Genomic DNA, 14,674 nt, shown 5'->3' on the forward strand with positions numbered 1-14,674 from the left:
ATTTGTGGTAGACAGGGGGAAGTGATCCAGGTGGTGAGAAGGGAAATAAATTTGGTGGTAGTGTTTTGGATGTAGCGTGAGCAATAGGAAAATGTAAAGATTGAATATTTATGGAATAAGAACAGGAGATAGGGAAGAAGATTAGAGGGGAGTTAAAAGTTGCTAGTAAAAGGCCCTATTTTTCTTCAAAGTAGAGAAAATCCCATTTACTGATCTGGAGATGGTTAAGGATACTTTTGTTGTTTTAAGTTACAAAACATTGGCTTCATGTTTCTCCTCAATTTGAAAAAAACAGCAACATTCCTGGCATCTCTCTAGTATTTTTGTTTCTCTTTTAAAGTGTTCAATCGTCCTACATTTTAGTAGTGAGTATAGACTATCTAGTGCCAATCAAAGGATGTTGCCAATGTGTGATGTTGCCTATGGCATGAGCCTATGTGTAATATACACATGCTATATACCTTGTCAGTTTGGAGTAATAATGAATAGGAGTAGGGAGATGCTAGTCAAGTGAAAGTCTACCACCTGCTTTTTAACACAGATATGATATTCTAACTCCTTGGTAGTTCTTTGCTTTGCTTTTACTGGTGGCTATTTTTTGTCAATGATAGAAGGTTGACCTGTGCTTTTCACTTACTGTGGACACCTCTGTAGCATCTTTTCCTTAGATCTCCATTCATTTGTTAAACTTTACAATATTCCTGTGAAAAATGTAGGTAAATTCAAAAAAATTGCCCCAAATGGCTTCCATACATGAATTAAAGTAAGGCTATGTTTTAGCCATAGCATTTTTAGTGAAAGTCAGGACAGGTCACAGGCAGTAAACAAAAATTTACCACCCATGACCTGTCCATTACTTTCACTAAAAATACCAGTAAATAAAACGGGGGGGGGGGGGGAGGGGCTGCCTGGGGCCCCCATGGGTGCTGGGGGAGGGCAGTCTGGCTGCTTGGGGTGGGGCAGGCGGCGGTGTGCAGCCCAGGACCCCTGCTGTTGCTGGGGAGGGGGGATTGGCGGGGCTGGCAGGCTCCCTACCTGGCTCCGTGCCTCTGCACCCCAGCAGCAGCAGAGTTTGGGTGTAGAGGGGGTAGGGGTTTGGGGCATGGGACGGAGTCAGGCTGGCTCTGGGCAGTGCTTACCTGGTGGGCTCTCCAGAAGCGGTGACCTCCCCCTCACTCAGCTGCTAGGCGGAGGTGTGGCCAAACAGATCTGCGTGCTGCCTCCACCTGCAGGCACCACCCCTGGAGCTCTCATTGGCTATGGTTCCCAGCCAATGTGAGCTGCGAAGCCAGTGCTCTGGGCGGAGGTAGCCTGCAGAGTTGCCTGGCCATACCTCCTCCTAGCAGCTGACTGAGGAGGATGTCGATCCTTCCAGGGAGCTCCCCAGGTAAGTGTCGCCCAGAGCCCGCTTCACCCCATCTGGTCCCCCTGCCCCATCCCACACTCAAACTCTGCTGGGGCTGGGGAGGCGCTGGGGTGCAGTGGCCCGAGACAGCCCGAGCAGTGGCCAGCGTGGCTTCTGTGACCATCTGTGACAAACTTGCTGCCTTAATTATGAGTAGTTCAGCCAGGGACTATGGGAGGGACAAACACACAGAGACAGAAACAATTGAAAGCACCATTGCACTGTTTGAGGGAGTCATTTTTTGTGTGTGTCTAACCGAACAACATGTCTATCCAGATACTTCAGTGAATAAAGGTTTTTACTCATAGGTAGTTGAATGTTAGGAGGCAAAGCTAAGCCTGGTACTGAATTATTTTAAACGTTTTCATTACGTTTATTTGAGCTATTGTTACAGTATTTTAGTTTTCTCATTTTTCTTTGTTTTTAACCTTAACTCTATTTCCTAACCTTTGAATTTTTTTAATATCTAAATCTTTCTAATTATGTTCTTTTAAAGCAATAGATATTTATTTACAACCTAAACTATGTCTTATCAAAGGTTCTTTTGTCTGGGATATATTACAGTTCAGTGGAAATCAGTAGTTAACACAAAGTGATGAGACACAATACTCTTTGCTACAGGCTATTGTCTTCCAGGCTTTCTTGCCTGCTTTTTTCCAATTTGGTTTCAATCACCTTCAGCCTCTAAAATAAGCTAATCTATATTGTATTATTTGAACCCTAGAGTTAACTTTTTTTTCTCATTTAACCTGCTGAGCAATTTTGTAAGTTCATATTTCACAAAGGAGAATGCATGCTGTGGGATATAAAAAGCTACCGGAATAAAAACAAGAAATCATTTTTGTTAGTGTCTGAATGATTCATTACAGTTTTGTAAAGGCTGAAGCCATATACATTATTAGATCTCTTTGGTCTATAAATAATGCAAGTTAAAAATGGACATCAGACAGCGAAAAAAAAGGTTTGTTTATTTTAGGGAATGTTTCAAATAATGCAGGCTCCAAATCTAACAGGATCTAAATCTAAAGCTGTCAATTTTCTTTAATCAAAGGTGCTTAATGCAGTCTCCATGAGCTGAAATGTGTGATTAACATTTCATCAAAATCTGTAAAATGTCATTTCTGTGCTTTCATTTGCCCCTTAGAAACTGTCATCTTTCTCTAATTGTATAATTTTATCAAACTTTCCACCACCATTAAATGCCTAAAAACTATTTGGCTTGGACACTCTTCTGCAGACTGTTCCCTCCATGGCTACTAAACCTTCCCTTTTTGATTCAAACAATGTACTGAACTTTTCTCAGTTGACACCTGGACAGAGAAGGTGACTGTTGGTCCCCTTGGCTTTCCCTTCCGAACTAGTAGCATTTCCAGTCTTTTGCACTCTCATGTACTACATCTTGGGCTATTATTTAAGAAGTAAAACTGTTGACTGATTTTTGGTTGTGAAGTGCCTAGAGCTAGTGTTCTTATGTGGCTAATACAATAGAGATTATGTAGGAAAGGGCCGCACAACTTCATTTTATGCTCAATGACTGAGATTTAATACCAGAATTTTAAGGCACATTTGTTTTCTTCTGAATAGACTTTCTGCAAGTGCACATATACCAAAGTTCTTTTAGATGATAATTAAAAGTAAGTAATGGCTGAGGTTGCAAATACATTCAGCTATATCCCATAGATTTTTGACAGGTTGCAGTGAAAAATTTCTGTCATGATGAATGCATGGACAAGTTAAACGTTTTTTTTCCCTAATGATATGCCCACATAGGAAGAAGTATCTATTCTAACAAAGGCATGTTTATGCCTACCATGATTTTTTTCCCCTCGACATTCAATTTCCATGTGTAAAGGAGAGATTCAGTAGTGTAGTGACTCTACTCAGAATTCTGTTCACTTGGAACTCTGGTAATTGGATTTGAAATTTTGGTGTTTGTTTTAAACTGTTCACTCCCAATCCGGTCAACGCTCATGCATATTGTTAGCTAAACCTTGTGAGTCGCCATGCTTTGGTGGGCAAATGTGTAAGTGTTTGCAGATTGGACCTTCCACCACAGTTATTTTCGGACATTTATTTCTCTTACGTTCAGGCCAATTGACATGATTAAAACATGGTTCTCTTTCTAAAGTTATAGTGTAAATAATTCATTGTCTTCACTGCTGGAGATGACAGATTATCTCTTACCTACACCAAAGTCACGAAGGAGTCTGAACTAATGATGGTCAGGATTTCCATTGTAGAGTTTCCGCAGCTGGCATAATGATAAGGGTAGCTCTTCTTTCCTACTCTGGAGATGCAGATTTTAATTCTCAGTAACAATTAATACAGATCAACCATAACCACACGAGGCTAGAGGATCAGTGAAAAAGGGATGGCTCATAGTTTCCCTTGTGGCAATAACACACATACACACGCACCACAAAAGATATGAATCTTAATGAAGATTTATGTTTGTGGTATATCAGAGATGCTTCTTGACAAAGATTCACAAATGAGAGAACAGAAAACATTTGGCATAGTTGTTGAGTAGTTACAGTAGGCAAGTTGTTGACTTGAGATAAAACAACCTGCTGTCATAGTCAGAAACAGTAAGGTAACTAATATAAAGCTGAATTTGACATTTACATCATCTGGCAGGCTCTGAATGATTTATCAGTGTGTTGGACTGCCCCACCCAGGAAAAGAATGGTCCATGCATAATTCACTGTAGAAAGATGACTTAGGCTATGTAACAGGGTATCTGGCCCCTTAAATGAAATTGGGCTCAGCTTTTCTTTTCCAGTCCAGGTGTACCCTAGTGTTATGTAATGAGGAGGGTGGGGCTGCCCCTGAGAGTTATGAGTTCAGAATCTTGAGCGGGGAATTCAGAATCCAGAGTCCTAAGAGAGAGAGCGTAGAGGGAGAGTTTTAGAACCAAGAGTTAAGAAAAGAGAGTCCAGATTTCTGAGAGCTCAGAGGAAGAGCAGAGTTGGGTCAGGCACTTCAAGGAGGAGATACTCCTGAAGGAGGGAGCAGTTAGTTCCCAGATTGAGCAGTGGTGCCAAATCAGGTTGGAGAAAGCAGAGAAACAATGATGGGATCACCTATAAACTTCCCTCAGCCAGAAAGGGCTGAAGGCTAAGAGCAGCAGAGGGAGATAGCCCTCTGGCTCTGCTGGCTCTCTGAGTTAGAGAGCTGAAGCAGGAGAACATAGAGGGCTGCAGGCTGGGGAATGATGGAGTGAGCCCAAGGATGTCTCCAGGCAAGAACTGAAATCCTATGTGGGCAGGAAACAGGTGTAGTGAGAAATACTGGAGCTGAACTTGAGAGGTGAGGTGAGGAGAGGGTGTAGTGAGAGATACCAGAGCCATACTTGGTGTTGGACAGAAGTACTGTTTGGGCTATGCTGGGGTTATTCTGATTTATGGTAGTGGAACTGTTGGTAATAGTCTTTTAAAAAAAGGACTATTTATATACTCTGAAGAATGAAGAGGGGAATTGAGGCAAAGGTTGCCCTGCAGGCATGAAGGGGATCCTGAGAGGAGGCAATGCATTCACAGGCTGAGTATCCAATGTTTATATATTATATAAGATATACCATCTCAGTGGTTTTCAAACCGGGCAAGTTCATTTTAATAGGGTTGCCAGTGCCAGTATTAGACTGGCTGGGGCCTAGGGCAGAAAGCCGAAGCCCGAGCCCAGCTGCGTGGGGCTAGGGCTGAAGCCAAGGCCCGAGTTTTTAAGTGAGGTGAAACTTGGGGTACGCAAGACAAATCAGACTGCTGAAAGGGTTACCATAGTAGTCTGGAAAGGTTGAGAGCCACTGAGTAATGCATACATGTGACATTCTTTCAAGCTTAAATTGAACTTTTAAACCTCCTTTTGCTTAACTTCCTGGGAGGGGTTTTATTCAGTGTACACTTTTTAAAAGTAATTAAAATGAGCTAGCTCAAACACACATTTCTTTTTCATGCATAACACCAACCCTAAATCTCAATTTCCAGTTCAGATTGATCTCTTTTGCAAAGTAGATTGGAATTTATCAAAGCATGGGGGAGGAGATTGTGTTTCTGAGGGGGATTTTTTGGAGTGTGGGGAGATATCCAGTTTCAGAGTTTCGGTTTGAACCCATTTCTACTTTATACCACAATTGAAAACAGAAGTAGTTCATGCTGGTTGTACGAATCAGGAGGCTCAGAAGATGTATAGGAATTGCCATACCTCATCAGACCAGCTAGTCTAGAGTCCTGTCTCAAACAGTGGTCGGTAACGAATGCTTCAGAGCTGAAGGCTATCCTTTCCTCATTCTGTCTCTGTATCCCTACTATATCTGCTTTAACTGTTTTGAGCTAGGGTGACCAGAACTAAACATAGTATTCCAGGGGAAGGTTAACATTGACTTATGGCATAACGTTTACAGTTTTACTTTCTATCCATTTTTTACGTGTCCTAACATTTTGTTTGTTTTTCTGCTCAGCAGATGTCAAGAAGTTTTAATTAAGCTGTCTACATTGATGGCCAAGGTCTTTATCCTGAATATATATAATTAATGTAGAACCCAGTAACGTGCATTATCTTTCATTTGAGAGATAAGAGGGGTGAGGCAATATAGTTTATTGGGCCAACTTCTGTTGGTGACAGAGACAAGCTTTCAGTTACATTTGCATTTGTCAACAGTAATCTGTACCTATTAGTAGCTTCGTTCTCCTCCAAAATGTAATACTTTCCTCATCTATAAAAATAGATCCATTGCCATAAACAAATAATCTTGCAACATGAGACATTAAATACTCTGATTTTTCTTTTCTTTTTTGTTAGCTTAAACTAGAGTAGGAATAAATAGCTGTGAATCAACGCAAGAGTTTGTTGTTTTTTAAAACACACACATACACGCCCACACACACCGCTTATAAATACTGGACTGCATTCTATTTTTGATAACCCTGATGTAAATCCAAAATAATTCCATGGATACTGTGAGTTAATATGATGTGAAAACGCAGTGGACCAGATTCTGGGCTCATACTCATAAAAACCTGGACTGACTAGATTGAAGTCAATGGAGTGACATCAGTGTAATTCTAGTAAGTGAGCAAATGAGAACAGTCCTGAGCTGAGTCCTCTCTGTTCAAAAACCTTGCTACGATAGGTTGGATGTACCATTGTGGATGAAACAAAATTAGTCATATTAGCCTGATTCTTTCAAAGGACGTTGTTTTATTTAGTTTTACACTGTGCTCTTGTCAAATTAAAAAGCACAAATTAAATTAGTACTTTAAACTTTTTAAAAGAGGGCACAACATAAAGTGATTTTCCCTTATTTGATATGTGTAATTTAGTTATATGTGGGTAAGGCTTTCTATTCTGGTGAAAGAAAGAAATATTTTAAATGGGCAGCCATCAAGAAAATGGACATGGTGGTTTCAGATATATAATGGATAGGAGAAGAACTGAATAATTTTTGTTTAATCTTGAAATCTTAAAGATTTCTGGAAATGGTATTTTTAGTTATTTTGCAGTAAAAACAAGGAAGTATATATGTTTTTATGTTGCTCAATAGTTACAAGAATATCTGTGTGTGTGAATGCATGTGTTAGGGTCATAAGCCTTGAAAGTTGCTTTGTGATATCAATTAAGAAGATAAGAGAGAAACTAATTTATTTGGAGCCTGATCTTCAAGGTGCTGAGCTCTTTAATTGCTGTTAAATGTAGGTAGTGCCTTGCAAGAATGGGCCCTGAAGTCCTTATTTTGTAGTAAAGATCAGAACTTACAGCACCAGTAAAGAGCCCCTTAACAATGACAGAATAAACATGTTCTGTGAATGGTCTGAAACCAGACTGATTTTGTTTACTAGACTATTCTGTACCAAGTACAGACACTGTTATCTTCTATATAGATTCTTATACTATCTTTATCACCATAGCATGTGATCATCTTCCAAAAATGCACTAAATGACGTGGTAGAAAACATTTTCTTGCATCTGTCACAATGTGGTAGCTTAGCATCAGCAAGGAATCCAGGAGGACTCCTAAACTATGGACTGAACTGATCAGTTGTGGATATGTACCTTCAACCAAACAAGAGTGCACTTTGGCTGCAAACTCTGTATAGGCTCTGTCTTCTACCAGCATAGGCTCTTCCACCAGCATAGGCTGTCTTCCATTGGTTCAGCTTTAACCACCTTCTTGTTCATCCATGAGTTGATCTCATTCAAACACTGGGCCATCTTGGTCGTAGTGACATAGTTGTATGAGGAAAGGCAGAGCTGTGTGTCATCTGCATATTGCTGACACTGAGTTCGTGTTACCCTGAATAGGACTGGAGAGAGAATTGATCTTGGTGGGATTCCAAAAGTGAGTGGTCTAATGGTGGAGGTGCAGTTTCTCATCATTGCTGTTTATGTACATCCCTCTAGGAACGACTTAAACCATGTTAGTGCATTCCCCCAGACTCCTGCCACCACTCTCATGTGAGACAGCAGTATCTCATGGCTGATAGTATCAAATGCTGCAGAGATGTCCGGAATGATGAGAATAGAACAGCAGGAGATGATCCATTAGTTGCTGTTTGAGCTGTTTCTGTCGTATGCCCTGAATCCAGATTGTGCTGGTTCTAGGATAATAGCTTTAATGAAATCAGTTTGTAGTTGGGGTTTGCCTACCTTCTCTATGAACTTGCTCAGGAACAGAAGATATGATTCTTGAAAGTAGTTTTCTGTAACCCATGTATCCAGGATGGGTTTCTTCAGTGTTGGTTGAACTACTGTGTTTTTGAAAGAGGAAGGGAAAATTGATTCCTTGATTGAGGCAGTGGATATTTCGGTCATGAGTGGCATCAGTTGCTTATGACTCTTTCACCAGCCAGGAAAGACATGGGTCAAATTCACAGCTCTTGGGTGGTGATTCCTTTAGGGTGTCCAATGCTTCTTGAGGAGTGAATGTATTATACTCCAGGAATGCAGGAGGGCTGTTGTTAATTGGTGTACATGGGGCAGATCCCATGCTGTTTGAGAAGACTTCCCAAAAGTGACTGATCTTTTCATTGAAGTAGGATGATAGTTCTTTGCAACACTTGGTGCTGTGTTTGTTGGCAGTGACTGATAATGGGTAACGCATACAGATAAAATTGGTGGAGATAACTGTTCATATTCAGTACTCAAAGTGGATGTGTACAATAAATGTCTAGCAATTTACTAATTTAAAAGAACCAAAATCAGAATTGAAGGCTAAGATCATATTTCAGCAGAATATTTAGATACCTGGTGTCTGGAAAGTCCAAAATCGTTTAGTTTCTGACAGATATTTTTTCATTTTTTCTGAAGAATTAACAAATTAATTTCCTTGAGTTGTGAGAGATTATGGGCCAAATTTTGGCAGTCCTGGCTGAGTATAGAGTTGAGAGGGCACAAGTAACCTCAGTCCCGGGTCTCTCCCCTTGGCTTAGGGCACAGCAAGTCACGATCCTATTAAGGAATACCAGATGGTGGTGGTACTCTGCTTCCCAAAGGAGCCGGTTTGTAGTGGAAGCAGAATGTGGGACTTTGGCTCTGCCACCACCCACAGGAGCTCAGTGTGGCCCTTCCAACATGGCTTGTGGAATAAATATTTGGGTGCGTCAGATTGCCACTGGAACTAGACAACTACTTAGTCTTAACATCCACAATATAGTCCTGCATTTGCGAGGACATTTCACTTTATGATAAATTAGTGGGGAGGAAATTAAAGAAAAACAAGTAGAATCTTCAACTGTGCATTTTGTATATGGTGACCATCGTGTTACAGACAGACAAAGGGAGAAATGCCATTGAGTTGAGCATTAAGCCTCACTTTGCTCAGCCAGCTAAAGTCCTCACCAAGTCTATTCATTAGAAGGTCACAATCCACTTTATGTAGAAGAAGAGATGCCAATCTCAGTGGCCAGGTCTAATTCCTTTTTGGGTAATTTCATTTTGTCTCCCGTCTTGTGGGTTTTCTGTACGATTGCAAATAGCAGTCGTATTCCACTCCAGAAGAAACTAAGTAGAGAGGTAAGTGATCCCTACGTAACTATTCATAGATGCAATACTGGCCTCCTGGCAGGATCAGTACAAAGAGGGCATCCTCAATGTTTCAGAATGGTAGAGACAGATGGGAGAACCGTGACTTGTGGAGAAACTAATGATCACCATCTGAGGTTCTTAAAATGGAATCTCAAAAAGCCTCTTATATTATACAATACCTTTTTCTTTTGTACTTCATAAAATGCACTTCTGAAAAGTGAAGTACAGGAAATACAATAGTAGTTAACTTCTCTGTATCTAATGGGTAAGAAGGTATATTAATGCCTTTCCTTAAGAAGGATTACCAAGCACTTTACAAATGAGATATGGTACGTTGATTCACTTCACCCTTCTATGAAATATAATCTCCTCTAGCAGGAAAAATAGCAGCTCTTAACAGTGTGTAAAAATAGTTCCCAACAGTTTAAACTGAGAAGTGAGATTATTCAACAGAACCTGTAAGTGAATTTAGGTATGAAACATGTAATTATTCAGCCCACACCAGAATTGCAGGTGATTATGTTCTTTGGATATCTGTAACAACAAAGACCACTGCATACAACACTGATGTAAAAAATACAAGAGAGTGAAAAAAACTATAATTCTTACGTACAAAGTGGAAGGAATGAAGAAAGGAGCTGAAGAAATAGCAACTGTATTAAATCTAGTCCTCCCTGCTACCAATGCAAAGTGTAATCCCCATATAAAGAATTTATTAAATATTAAAGTGTAACATATTCTTGAAAAACTGAATTACATTAGTAGAAACTAACTTCTCAGCTGTGGGAGAGAGTGCAAACATCGAGCCTGCAGTGCTAATATAAGCAAAATTTCCCTTTTAAAAAAAATGCCATAGACTATCCTGTTAAGATATTTCCCTGGGGACAAAGGGAGGAGTGTACAGGTATGCCAGTTCACTCAACTTCTTTGATGTGTATCAGATTTTACAAGACAGATACGGGACTTTTGAAAAAATGACCGTTTATCCACCCAGATTTTAATACGTTAGAGTGATTATTGTTTCTCCATTGGTCTGAGTTGCCCTCACATTCCATTTCAACGTGACTGATGTAATACAAGCTGCTTTTATATAGTATTTAGAAATAATCACAGCTAAATTTCAGCTGATGTGTCATGTAAACTCAGATGCCAGATTGTCAGAGCACTAAAGTTTAATTGATAATAAAAATTATACCATGTTACGTTTATCTTGTAACTTTCATAGAAGGATCCCCAACCTCCGAAAAATGTGGCTCAGTGGCATATGGCATCTCTATTTGTGATGGCAGTCCTATGAAAATGGACACATTTAGCAAATCAGTTGGTTTATTACTGTGCTACCATCTGAAATAGGTAGATCAATTTATTGATTATAAATTACTGTTAATTTTTTTCTAGAATAACTCTTAAGCCTCTTCAGATGTAGCGCCAATAAAGAATTGTCGATGGCATGATATTTTAAACTTGTTTCAGCTAAATTAAAGATAAAAATTGAAGCCTAGTTTTCAGGGCCATTATGTAGATTTGTAGCACACCTTAGAGAGGTTTGGATCTTTGGGTAAACCAATAACTAGTTTACAGTCATCTGATAAATGTAGTTCATCTGTGGCAGTTTATATATAATATCTTTATTTTGTTTTACTGCTACAGATTAGCATGATTCTCTGAAAAGTGCTTATAAAAATGCAGTGCCCATTGGATAAGTAAATTGCATTGCTGGGCATCACATACTTTGTCATCGATACAGTCAAGAAACAGAATTTGGAAAATGGAGATAAATTATATGTATTTGTTGTATTTATTGGTTATTCATAAGTGGTAAATCTATTCAGATCACACAGTTTCAGCAGCAGATATGACTAATTATATAACAGAAATGAAAGCTGCTATAGTGGTCTGCATTTTCTAGTAAAGAAATGACTAGACAATTTGAACTGGTTGTATAGTGAGAATGAGATACATGATAGACACATAAATATGCCTGTGGAGGTAGATGTATATTGTTGATTTAAATACTAGCGGGCAATGGTAGTGGGCCAAATTCTTTAATGGTCTAATTCTGTTGAAGTCAGTGGAACTATGGCAGCAGGGAATTTGGCCTTCTATTTTTCCTGAAACTCAAATGAAGTAGCCCCATGAAGAGATGAAACTGATGCGATAATCAGGTATCTAAGTATTGAATTCACATCCACAAACATCAAAGGTCTGCTTGTTCTATACATTTCATGTGCTGCAATCATATGCGTGGATGCCAGAAAAAAATCTGTTATGTACTTTTATTTCAAAAGTAGAAAAGGGAATAAGTGGGAAAGAGAAAAAAAATTCTGTCTGGTAATATTTTTAAAATGGTAGTTTCTTCCCACCAGATGAAAAAGTAGCTCAAGATATATGTGGTGATCCTAATGAACCACCACATCTTCAAGAGACATCATATATAATCGCTATTTCAATATTGCATCATCAACTTGCCAGGTCCTCCACTCCATGGTGATAGAGAACAATATCACCGGAGATGAAATCTTTAGGAGGATTTGAAAATTGACTCTCCTAGCCACCTGTTCTCATTAATGATCCCATGCACTTTCTGAAAGTGTGGGAATGTTAATTCCTGTTTAGTGGCCTAATTCCAAATCACGTAATTACCTTCTGACTGTCTTTATTTCCCCTTCTGTTTTGACAGGATGCTTGTCCTAAAACTGATTCATTGTGTTGCTATAAGTATGTGTGCTTTAAGAGCTTCTGTGTTTCACTGGGAGGTGGTGGCATTCCAGTAGCAGTTCAAACAGACACCCAAGGTACGTCTACATTGTAATTAACACCTGCCGCTGGCCCATGTCAGCTGACTTGGGCTCATGCGACTTGGTTTGTGGGGCTGTAAAACTACAATGTAGACTTTTGGGTTAGAGCCCGGGATCTGGGACCCTCCCCCCTTGTGGGATCCCAGAGCCTGGACTCCTGCAGGAGCCCTAACATCTACACAGCAGTTTTGCAGCCTCAACCTGAATCAGCTGATGTGGGCTAGCCATGGGTGTTTGTAGACATACCCTCAGTGTAGTTTCCATATCAGTTTAAGTTTATAAAGTGCTTTAGGATGAAAGGTGCTATATCAATATGAGATACCATATATACTTGATCATAAGCTGGTTCGTTTATAAGCCCCCCCCCCAAGATGGAGACGTAAAAATGGCAAATTTTTATAACCCATTCATAAGCCAACCCTATAATTCAGGGGTCGGCAAACTTTGGCTCCCAGTCCCTCAGGATAAGCTGCTGGCGGGCCGAGACAGTTTGTTTACCTCGAGTGTCCAGAGGCATGGAGGTAAACCTAAATAAACAAAATGTCCTGGCCCGCCAGCAGCTTACCCTGACAGGCCGGGGCAGCAACTGGTGGGGAGAAGTTGGGGGTCAGGGCAGTAACCCCTGTGACCACCCCTCACATGACCCTACCCCTAACCCAGGACCTCCCCACGTGATCCCTAGCCCGGGACCCCCCCCCATCCCATCCCTTCCAACCTTACCTGGGGCGAGCCAGGGGAGAATGTCTCTGGCCCGGCTGGAGCTGCTCCAGCAGGCCGGGTGGCGCAGTGGCAGCCTGCCAGCCCTAGAGCTGCAGCTGCTTCAGAGGCTGTGGGGAAAGGAGCATGACCAGAAGAGGAGAGACTCTGGCCCTGTCTCTTCCCTTCTGGCTCTGCTGGCTTTGCTGCCTCTCCTTGCCCCCTCTGTTGGGGAGGGTGGGGGCTGTGTCCCACCTCTCCCCCTCTCTATACCCGTCATAAGCTGATCTCCTTCTCTGATGCTTCCCTTTTTTACTAAAAAATATTTGGCTTATGAATGAGTAAATACGGTAATTAACATTAAAATTAAGTAAATGAAAATTGACATTACTGTCTGTGCCTCCTTTTTATTATGATTGAACTTTAGCCAATGTTCAGTATTGCAGTTAAACGAGAGATTAATGGGATTCCCACAGTTAAGCAGGGTGGGAAACTGTCTATGAATCCTTCTCTGGTGGGTTGTAGCTATGATGATTGAAACACAGTTCCATGTTACCTCTCTTTGATGTTGTCTTTTCATAAAAGAATTTTTAAAAAATCCCTACAGCTCTCCTTGTTACACTGACACCCAAATACATTTCTTATCAGTTGAGACTGCACACTTGGATTCTTCTTTCAATTGTTACTAATACAGCCTAAAAGGAAGATGAATCTGGTTCAGAAAATAACAAAAGAATATTGCTATGTTTGAATCCCTATCTCATTGTGCAATCATTGTACTATCCTTTCTCTTTGAAGGTTTTGCTTTGCTTTATAGACATATACTGTATAGATATATAGGCTTAGTAGCGTTAGGCCTTTACTCTGTCATTCTTACTAGGTAGGATACAAGAATCAAAAATGTACTTGGGAAGGTGATTTGGTATGTTTTGCTGTTTTAGGTGAGCTTTATTTGAGAATTTTAGCTACATGAGAACAATTAATATATTGAGTACTGACAGTATAATCTACAGGGAGGCAGCTGCCTACTTCTTAGAGTACAATACAGCGATGAGCATCAGGAGATGCAGGGTATTTTCCTCATTATTGCTATTGGTTTGCTCTGTGACCTTGAGTAAATCATGTAACCTTTGTGTCTTGGTTTCTCTATTAGTGAAATGGAGATAATGATTTCTCCCACCCCCACCTCCTTTGTAAAGCATTTTGGGATCTGTGGAGAAAAAGTGTAATTTAAGTACAAAGTGTTGTTATTAGAGGGTTGCCTCTTCATTGCCATACACCCATTGAGAGAGCAGCATATTAAGTGGCTCCTTGTGATATATGTAGGCAGCAGCAAGGAGTGTCCAAGAGATTCCTCTGCTTGCAGCACCAAATGGTCACTTTGTGGGCCTGGTTTTCTTCTCACTTACACCAGTGACCTGATTCTCTGCTTTTCACCAAAATCAACAGGAGTCTGTCCACTGGTGCCTAAAACATTCCCTTACTTTTTGAGATTGATTGGCTAAGTGTCCAAAAGTTATCATGTTGTAGCTGACAAATAGAGAAATGCTAGCAAGTTGAAAGTCGCAATAGTAGTCTAAGCTAAAATTGCTTATTTGAATTGACTGGCTCTAGCATATCCAATGCCGATCAGAAATGTCAGAATATAAATAAATCACTTCAAAGGGCCATGATATTGAAAGATGTAAAATATTTTGATGCTGTAGTGCTGTTTCATGGGCATACTGTATCTACAGTGTCTATTGGGAGAGTCATT

This window comes from Eretmochelys imbricata, chromosome 9 (assembly GCF_965152235.1).
Source record: "Eretmochelys imbricata isolate rEreImb1 chromosome 9, rEreImb1.hap1, whole genome shotgun sequence".
NCBI lineage: Eukaryota > Metazoa > Chordata > Testudines > Cheloniidae > Eretmochelys > Eretmochelys imbricata.